The following is a 9,573-nucleotide window of genomic DNA, read 5'->3' as shown; positions in this document are numbered from 1 at the left end:
CTACGCTACTGTACTCGCTGTTCAGAGAGAGGTTTGTCTCACTTTGAAAAAACACACTTATGACACTTGCCTTGGCTCTGTGCAGAGCTCTGTTATCGATTGTACAGAAAAGACAGGGCAAATAGTGGAAAATGTGTGTTGGCTTGATCAGAATTTCTGTCTCTCAGGAAAATGATGAGTGTAGACAGGAAGAGAACAAAGCAAAATATACAGTTTTGCTTGTGGACACACAGTTTACTTGCTTTTAAGGGCACAAAGTGCTCTTATTATGAACTCAGTACCTTTTAAACAATTTTGTGTCCATGCAGATTCAGAAAAAAAACCCTGGCCTGCAGAATTTGCATGAAACCAACCAAAGACCATCTGACTGTAGCCAACCCATGGTGTTTTTTTGCATGCAGTATGCATTGGATGAACAGTGGATGCACTGCGGCCATTATTTTTCTTGCATTGTAGTTAAATTCATTACTGAATGTCACAAACTATGTAGCCAAAAGGACTGGAGAAATATTCCCGATTGAAAAAAACAGCATATGTTGGTTAGGTATGTTTTGAAGCTAGTTAGAGCTGGTTTAAGATGGTCCTCAGTTGGTCATAAGCTGGTTTAAGCTGGTCCTGAGCAGGAGCTAGTTGCTTAGGACCAGCACTTGACCAGCTTAAACCAGCTGCCATGCTTCAATACATACTCAATAGGGCTTGCATACAAGCATCCATACTTTAAAAATCTATGAAAACAGGATGCCATGTGGGCATTTTTGGCCTACTGTTTTAAATCAGCTATATTTAGTACAAATAGTATTTGATTTGTGAATGTGTATGAATTTTGGATGTTCATTATCCATTGTCTGACCACTTTTTTAAGTTTTGTTCATTCACAGTTTTCCAGTCTTTTTGTTTTGTGACTTACTGTGTTATATATGTCTTTAAAACAAGATTATGGTTTGGGCTAAGTTTTCGTAAAATAAAGATGAGTATTAAATGGCTGGCTGCACATTAGCTTATTGTTAGCATTAGCGTCACGTGCCATCCATCTGGGTTTTATTCAGTCTTTTCCATTCTGTGATGGATTGTATTCATTTGCAGAAAAGTTTGACCTTCTCAGAATCGTGTTTGTGAAAGTTACATATTCACACTTGACTGATATCTGGATTCCCGTTTCTAATTTGATGTTCGTTCGACTCAGTTGAATTTCACACCTTTACGCTTCGGTTGCTTTTGTGAGTGTTTTGTTTTTAGACAGATGAAATGATCAAAACCCCTTCATGCTTCTCTGAGCATGTGTAGGATGCAAGCGTTTGAATGTATGTTTTGTATTTTGAGTTCACATTGCAGTTTAACAAGAAAGCCATTGTCTTTCATTCACAAGGTCTTTTAGTAATTTAGCTACTAACACTACACGTCAGCAGAGAATTTTTGAATCCGTGACTCAGTTCAGAAGAAAATGTCTCGAAGTCATGTGCCCTAGAGTAGAAATGTCTCTTACTGGCCTCTCACTCCGCTCTTTCCAAGATCTCCTTTTAAACTCTGTGCCCTGTGATTACCTTCCTCCCTCAGAGCCTTGAGTGATTTTCTCAAAGAGTTCTCTAGAATTCTCAACACAACTTCCTGTTGATGAGTGTTGCGTCTTTTTTCAGTGTGAACTTCCTTATTTTAACTTTTATCAGGACCTCTTTTTCCACTGTTAAACCTTTAGTTTGTTTTCATATAGTTTATTTCAAGTTGTGCTACTCTGAAATACGACGGTGACTCATTATGAACAGGTAGGATGGTTGTGTGGACCAAAATTACTTTCACATCCTGTTAGGTGTTTTACTGGAACAGTTTTTGGAGTAATTTTGTGTTGTTTGTGGACTGAACCCTAAAACAACACACTAGTATTGTACTCTAGTATTCTACACCACATAAATCGAGGGTTTAAAGTAAATCAACAATTTATGTGGTGTAACGTGAATTAGTGTGTTGTTCTAGGATACCTTGAGGTGTATAATAATAAAAGTAAGCTCTTCGGTAACAATGCCAGCAGTATCAAACTATGTGACAGTATCAAACAAGAAGAGCCCTTAGAGCAACTGGGCATTGTGAATATTAAAGATACATTTCATTTGAATGGTAACAGCTTTTTCCAGATATTGTAGATGAACCCTGACCCTCTCATCATAAGTGAATTGAAGCTGATCGAGTGTGATTAGTAAATGAAAGTTTGCCCCTATAGTGCCACCTAGAGTTTTTTCCTTGACATATCTGTTAATATTTTAACCTCAGATTACTAATGAAGGTGTTCTGTGTGAAAACTCATGTTTCTTATTCTTGAACGGAACGCCTCTTTATAATGCAAGCGAACACACGCAGTTGTTTCCCGTCAGTCTCTTAGTGGTAAGAAGTTCCTTAGAAGTTGCAATTTCTGTATGATGTAATGCTTTCAGAAGTGAGTCTACTTCCTGTCAGCCCAGCTGAGGCAGATTATCTGGCTGTAAGTTCTGTATTGTAGTATTAGCACATTCTCCTGGTTAGGATAAAAGTTCTCATTCAAGGACATTTGGGACCTTTTTCTTACCTATTTGTTTTGTGCTTTAAAAGGCACCAATTATACCTCTTTTTACGAGATGTAATATTGGTCTTGGGTGTCCCCACAATATGTCTGTGAAGTTTCAGCTCAAAATACCCCACAGATCATTCCGCCCCCCCTTCAGAAGGGGGCGTAGCATATACGTCTCTGGGTTGCATATCTACTGCAATAAACAATTGGTAGAAGCAACATGACTGAGAGTAAGAGAAGCGGCGTTCACCCATACATATGGGAAGCCAAACACACCGAAAGTGCATTGGACGAAACAGCACAATTTTACAGACCTTGTGCCGCGCTGACCTGTTATTGGTGTGGTTCAATGGACTGAGCCATGTGACTGACACAACAGCACAGGGAGGACATGTTTGCTAGCGCCACTGAGCATACAGCGCGGCGCTGATAATTTAAAATACTTTGATAATACATTCACACAAATATGCTAAAACGTTAGCTAAGCACTATAACGACATGAAATCCACAAAGCAGTCTGGAGTGAAATGATTTGTGCAGACATAAACATATTTAGGTAGATTTTGAGGCACATTATTCAAAAATAAAAGTGATCCACTGTGTCCTCAGTGGCTCAGATGTTGTGAGAAAATGAAGACTACACTGGATGCAAGCGGCATGGTGCGACGTGACAAATTACAATAGAACCAGTTGCGGCATGGCTCGACACAACAACTGACGCATCTGGTGTAGACACGGTGTTATGTTCATCCAAACACAGAACACTGGGATTGCGTACGAGACATTGTTAAGGTTACAGCTGCTCGAGTGCAGAGAAAATGGAGGAGAGCGTACAAATACAACTTGCTGAGGGCAGAAACTACAGTAATGCAGGACCGTCAGCAAATGGCTGTGGGCAGGGCCTAAACAAAGTGTCTTGAAAATTGCTTTGAGAATCAAAACCGCTTGCCTAATGAGACTGATTTGGGTTAATGGGGATTAAAAAATTAGTTGGGTGGATTTTTATCATTGTAGGGTGGTTGTGTTCACACACTGCCAACACACATATGTCCAAACAACATGCAAAAGTGGATTTTGCATAATAGGTTCTCTTTAAAGCTCTCCTGTTGTCATACGCAGCTCTTACACTGTGTCCTAACTACACGCGGTGCAATGCTGCAACACAAGAAAAAAAGTTGTCTTTTCCATGTTTATCAGAGGTGTTGTCCTAACTAGCCACAACGGCAAGACGTGACATTTCTGTTTTAGAAAAGGTTTCTATTTCTGCGATGTCACGGCTGGAATAACAACATACAAACTATATGTAGATAATCTCAGGTGATTAGGCAAGGCAAGGCAAGTTTATTATTTTACACATTTCATGTACAGTGGTAACTGAAAGTGCTTTACATAAAAGGAAGTGAAAAAGTCATTAAAAATAATAATCACAGCAAAAAAGAAAAGAATTAAAAATAATAATAATCACTACAATAAAATCAAGGTGATTTTAGGTGATGCACTAAGTGAAAAAACCTTCCAAAACACCTAACTATTCCACTAATGCACCCCCTACTTACTTTGACCATCATAAACCAAACAGAATAGAACTTATGTGCTTTATTCAAAGTTAAACATGTCTAATGTGAGTTTGAAAATCACTTTGCCAGACCTTTATAGCCATACTGAAAGCAACAACAGATAGTTTACCTCAGATCTTGAAAATAGATTAAAGCAAAGATGTACATGTGAACTCACTGCGAACCAACCAGTGTATTCCATAAAGATGTTATCAGTCACTCAGTATGTAGATTTAATGTTAAAAAGGTTTGAAATTTATAAATTAGATTAGAAATTCTATATCTTTATATAAATTCTAGATTTATTCATTTTGTTGCCAGTGCAGATAGAGCCCGTCCACACACACTTCTGATTGGCTGTGTGATATGTGTTTGATTCTGTTGCATCGCGTCTAGTGTGGACACTCAAATTGCTTGTCACTGGAATCTTGTTGTGTCGCGTGTAGTTTGGACACAGTGTTACAAGAAGTTCCAGAGGCATTTTTATGAGCAATTAATGCTGATGGAGGTCTAACGTGTTGTAATGTTGTGTTGCAGTGTGTCCTTTCCTGTTTGCACTGAGAGCGTTAGTGTGTGTGATCCAGAGGGAATTATGTAGCCTTTGTCCTTCATGCTAGAGCTGCACAATTGACTCTTCAGCAGACTGGAAAGGACTACAATTCCCATGGGATGTCCAAAGGATACCGCATCCTCTCAGTGCTTTGATATTCATCCCAGTGAGCTGCTTGAAGACCTTGCAATTCTAATGCAGTGATTTTATAATTCACAGAAACATGATCGCTAGTCCTGAATCACTGAAAAAAAAGTGTATTGTGTAGAACTCACCACCACGATGCTGTGTAGTTTCTAAGGTGTTATGAGTTTGGTTTGCTGTCTGGCTGTGCGTTGCTAGTCTGAACCTCCGGTTGCTATGCATTTGTGCCCTGGTTTGTTGGTACAAGGTCTTCTCAGGACAGCAAGACTCTATCCATTTAATTATAAATTTTAACATCACTGGGAATATTTCAACTGTGCTTAAAACTTAACTGAAATGAGGCAAGATTGTTGCAGGATTTCTCCGTTTTCTGATAATTGTTCCCTGAAAGTGAGCTTCCATGCAGTTCATTCCCAGATGCAGTAAATGTGTTGAAGGCTTTGAACTTCCCCTAGTGGTGGTTAGCTGGAGATGCTGGTGAAGTGTTTTGTGGAGAGCTGGATAAGCGATGAGCTCATTATGATTTGCTCTTTTATTCCATGTCTAAATGGATTTAGGGATCAGTTTAATGCGCATTGAATGAATGAATTCCCTTCTGGACCCCAAAGCAAACTGAGGAAAGGTGAAAGTGAGCTTTACTAGGTTATTCTGGTAAATCTGTCAGCTTCCTCCTGGATCATTCAAGAAAGTGCTGCTTTCACCTGATCAGGTGAAACTCTTTACACCAGATCAGGTTTTCAGACGAGTTGGTTTCTTGTCATTTTCTTGTCATTTAATACCAGCTGAGTAATATATTCTTGTGTTAAAATACATCTGACTGGCGCCGAACATGGCCGCTTCGGTTTGTTGCTCCTTGGTACTTTTTCTGTTTTTGTTTGTTTGTCCTGTCTTAAGCAACGTCTTTCCGATCAGCTTCACTAGAATCGAACTCTTGGACATAAGAAATAGCACACCAGATAACCTTTTGCCGACGTTTGAACATTCGGACGTTTTACTGGACATTTTAGTTGGAGGGGCTGCGTTTCTATACAAGCGTTCCAGGCGACGCAAGCGAGGGAAGTGCGCAGGTGCGTTCGTGAAATCCAGACAGCGCGGTTTAAGGACTCCGCTAGCGAGTATTCACCTGGCGAATCTCCGCTCCCTTGCAAATAAATCAGACGAACTACAACTCCTCACCCGCACAAAAAAGGCCTTTTTAAACTCTTCTGCGCTTTGTTTCACGGAAACCTGGCTGAACGGATCTATCCAGGACATCGCGCTACATCTAGACGGATTCCAGCTGTTCAGAGCAGACCGCATCACCAAGTCATCGGGGAAAACAAGAGGCGGTGGATTATGTTTTTATATCAATGAAGGCTGGTGTACAGACGTGACAGTTTTAAAGAAGATGTGCTGCCCAAACCTGGAAGCTCTGTTTATTAACTGCAAGCCTTTTTATTCGCCACGTGAGTTTTCCTCTTTTATTCTGGTGAGTGTGTACATTCCTCCTAACGCGCGTGTGAGAACTGTTGGCCACCAAATCACACACACAAAGCAGCGTTACCCGGTCTCTTTCATTATCATTCTCTGTGATTTTAATAAAGCAAATCTCACACGCGAACTGCCTAAATACAGACAACACATCACGTGCCCCACCAGGGACAGCAATATACTGGACCATTGCTACACTGTTTTAAAGGATGCGTATCACTCTGTCCCCCGTGCAGCACTGGGACTCTCTGATCACTCTTTGGTGCATCTTCTACCAGCCTACAGTCAGAAACTTAAATCTGCTAAGCCTGTAGAAAAAACTGTAAAGAGATGGACTGTTGAAGCAGAGCAGGATTTACAGGCCTGCTTCGAACTTACTGATTGGAGTGTTTTTGAGGCTGCAGCTACTGATCTGGATGAGCTCACCGACGCAGTGACGTCCTACATTGGTTTCTGTGAGGACATGTGTGTACCCACCAGGACTTAACATTTAACAACGACAAACCTTGGTTCAGTACAAAACTCAAACAGCTTCGCCAGGTCGAAGAGGATGCTCACAGGAGTGGGAACAAAGCCTTGTGCAAACAGTCCAAATACACACTGAATAGAGAGATAAGAGTGGCAAAGAAAAACTACTTTGAAAAGCTAAAAAAAACAACTCTACATCAGTGTGGAAAGGCCTGAAAGCCATCACCAGTTACAAGACCCCTCCCCCCAGCACTGAGGCCAATCAACAACTGGCTGAAGACTTGAACAAGTTTTATTGCAGATTTAAAATACAAAAGTCTGGTTTGACACCCCACACACTCTCTGTCCATCTCACAACACAGCCATCAACACCTTCCCCCTCCCTCCCCCCTACTGTTTCTCAGCCTGCAATCAAGATCTGTGAAGGAGATGTAAGAAGATAAGGAAAGCCAAAGGCCCAGACGGTGTCTCTCCAGCCTGCCTCAAAGCCTGTGCTGTCCAGCTACCATCCATCTTCACATTGATCTTCAACAGATCACTGGAGCTGTGTGAAGTCCCCTCCTGCTTCAAACACTCCACCATCATCCCTGTACCCAAGAAACCAAAAATCACAGGACTTATTAATGACTACAGACCTGTTGCTTTATTTTGAAAGAAATCGGCCACTAGTTGGCGCTAACAAGATTTTTTGGCTCTGTAATCGCATGGTGTTTCACAAATCCACACAATATGCATATCATTCGATAGATCTCCTCATAATGAGCAACTTTACCCCAGGAATTATTGCTGTCAATCAAATCGTTCATTAAATAATCTCTATTATGTTAAAAACCTACTTTTGCGAACTACTCCTAGGTTTTTCGCTCAATCTGGATCAAACCACTGCAGCGCAATTCTCTGGACTCTCTAGATAAATAATTATCAAAAAAATGTTGAATTTTATCCTTCGGTTACATATAACGGTGTCATTTAGAAAAGGGTGTGGCCAAATTGACCCAAAAGCCTATAAAACCTAAACGAAAACTCAAAACTTCATGAAACTTGTTGACAACATGTAGATCGGACCATAGGTGGCTCTATAACAGTTATAAAGGCCTCAAAAACACGATATTTCTGTATAAAATTACCTCAAATTGTAGATAATGTTCATATATTCACACAAACACATGATCTTCATATATTATGTGAGATCTCATTCTGAGCAACTTTGCCTCTGGGAGTAACTATGTGCATCAAATCATTAATTAAATATTCACAAATATGTTAAAAACCTACTTTTGCGAACTAGTCCTAGATTTTTTGCTCAATCTCGATCAAACCACTGCAGTGCAAGTCTCTGGACTCTAGATCAATTATCAAAAAAAAAAAAAAAATGTTGTCCTTTGATTAGCTATAACAGGTCATTTAGAAAAGAGGCGTGGCTACATATACCCAAAAACTTATAAAACCTAAAGGAAAACTCAAAAAAGTATGAAAAGTTTTATGGAGATTGGACCATAGGTGGTGCTATAACAGTGAAAAAGGCCTCAAAAACACAGTATTTCTGTTGTAAATTACCTCAAATTGCAATACAATCTTCATAATATTCACTTATACACTATATCTTCATATCATATGATAGATCTCCTCATTCTGAAAACTTTGCCTCTAGGATCAATGCTGTCAATCAAATTTGAGATTTAAAAAAAACAAAAACATTTTCAACTAGTCCTCAGTTTTTAACTCAAAATCAATAAAATCATTGCAGCACTATTCTCTAGACTCTCTAGGCCAATAATTATCAAAACAATGTTGAACATTTGCATTTGGACAATTATAAATCTGTCATTTTATAATATGTTCTTTACATAGTGTACCCAAAGGCCTGTAAATCCTAAAACAAACTCCACATCTGCATCATTTCATTCTAAAGAAGCAAGCAAAATTGAAGAGAGATTGGGCAAAAAAATAACACTCTAACAGTTATAAAGGTTAAAAAAACACAATTTTGTATGATAAATTGCAATTTCTAACCACTAGATGGCAGCGAAAGACCACTAATGGGCTCATTAAACCCTAAAACAGCACTGTTCATATTTTGCTTAAGGAGACGCTATAAAATCCCAGTTCTAACATTTAAACTCACATTTAGATAAAGTTTACCATTTTGTTCATACAGATATGTCAGATTGTACAATTTTGCCATTTTATAATCACAGAGAAACCTGAAAATGACATATAAACTCTTAAAAAGAGAAGACTTGCAATGAGTATTGATACCTATCATTTATTGCAAATATCTATATCTGCAACAAAATGTGTGCATGTATGTCATTGTGTGTGTGTGTGTGTGTGTAAGAATGCTTATTGATTATTAATATGATAGTTTAACCATTTCATTTCTATGTGTGTGTGTGTGTGTGTTTCTGTGAGCCTATTGTCCATTTCCAATGTGTTTCAGCTATACATCCCGGTTGGCCTAGACCCTAAACACATACCACCTTAAGGCCTTAAAATGCTTGAACCCCGGTAATCGCTGCTTGCAGCTATATTTATTAATTATAACTGGTCATAATAAATAATAAATATTTAGATTAGATCTTAGAATTGACTGTAGTAGAATCGATATTACAATTACTTGATCCGTCCGTCCACCGAGCAGACAATATAATAATTTATCAACTCTAGGAAAGATTATTTTCCTGGCCAAGGAACAATAGCCCTCCTACTTATACGGTGCTAGCAGTAGTTTAGTATGTAGCAAGGAGCAGCATTCAGTGACTTTGAATCGTGAGCAGAACACAGAGACAATCAATTGTGAATATAAGGGTTTTTAATAAATGAAACTACAGCTAGCATACAACAAAACT

At 39.1% G+C, this 9,573-nt stretch overlaps 1 protein-coding gene across 1 annotated transcript in view; it reads left to right on the top strand.

Annotated features, from left to right (window-relative positions):
* Positions 1 to 1,632: 1,632 nt before the first annotated feature.
* The window catches only part of LOC306862922 (parvalbumin-7-like), a 66,295-nt gene continuing 58,354 nt past the window's right edge, over positions 1,633 to 9,573 (top strand). Inside the window, exon 1 of the mRNA XM_079406026.1 lies at positions 1,633 to 1,760. The gene's annotated coding sequence lies outside the window, so the exon portion shown is untranslated. The remainder of the gene's footprint in view (positions 1,761 to 9,573) is intronic.

The sequence above is a fragment of the Barbus barbus genome (genome assembly GCF_936440315.1).
Source record: "Barbus barbus genome assembly, chromosome: 4".
Lineage (NCBI taxonomy): Eukaryota > Metazoa > Chordata > Actinopteri > Cypriniformes > Cyprinidae > Barbus > Barbus barbus.
Note: the sequence above shows the minus strand (reverse complement) of the source record. Positions and strands in the feature narration are given on the sequence as shown.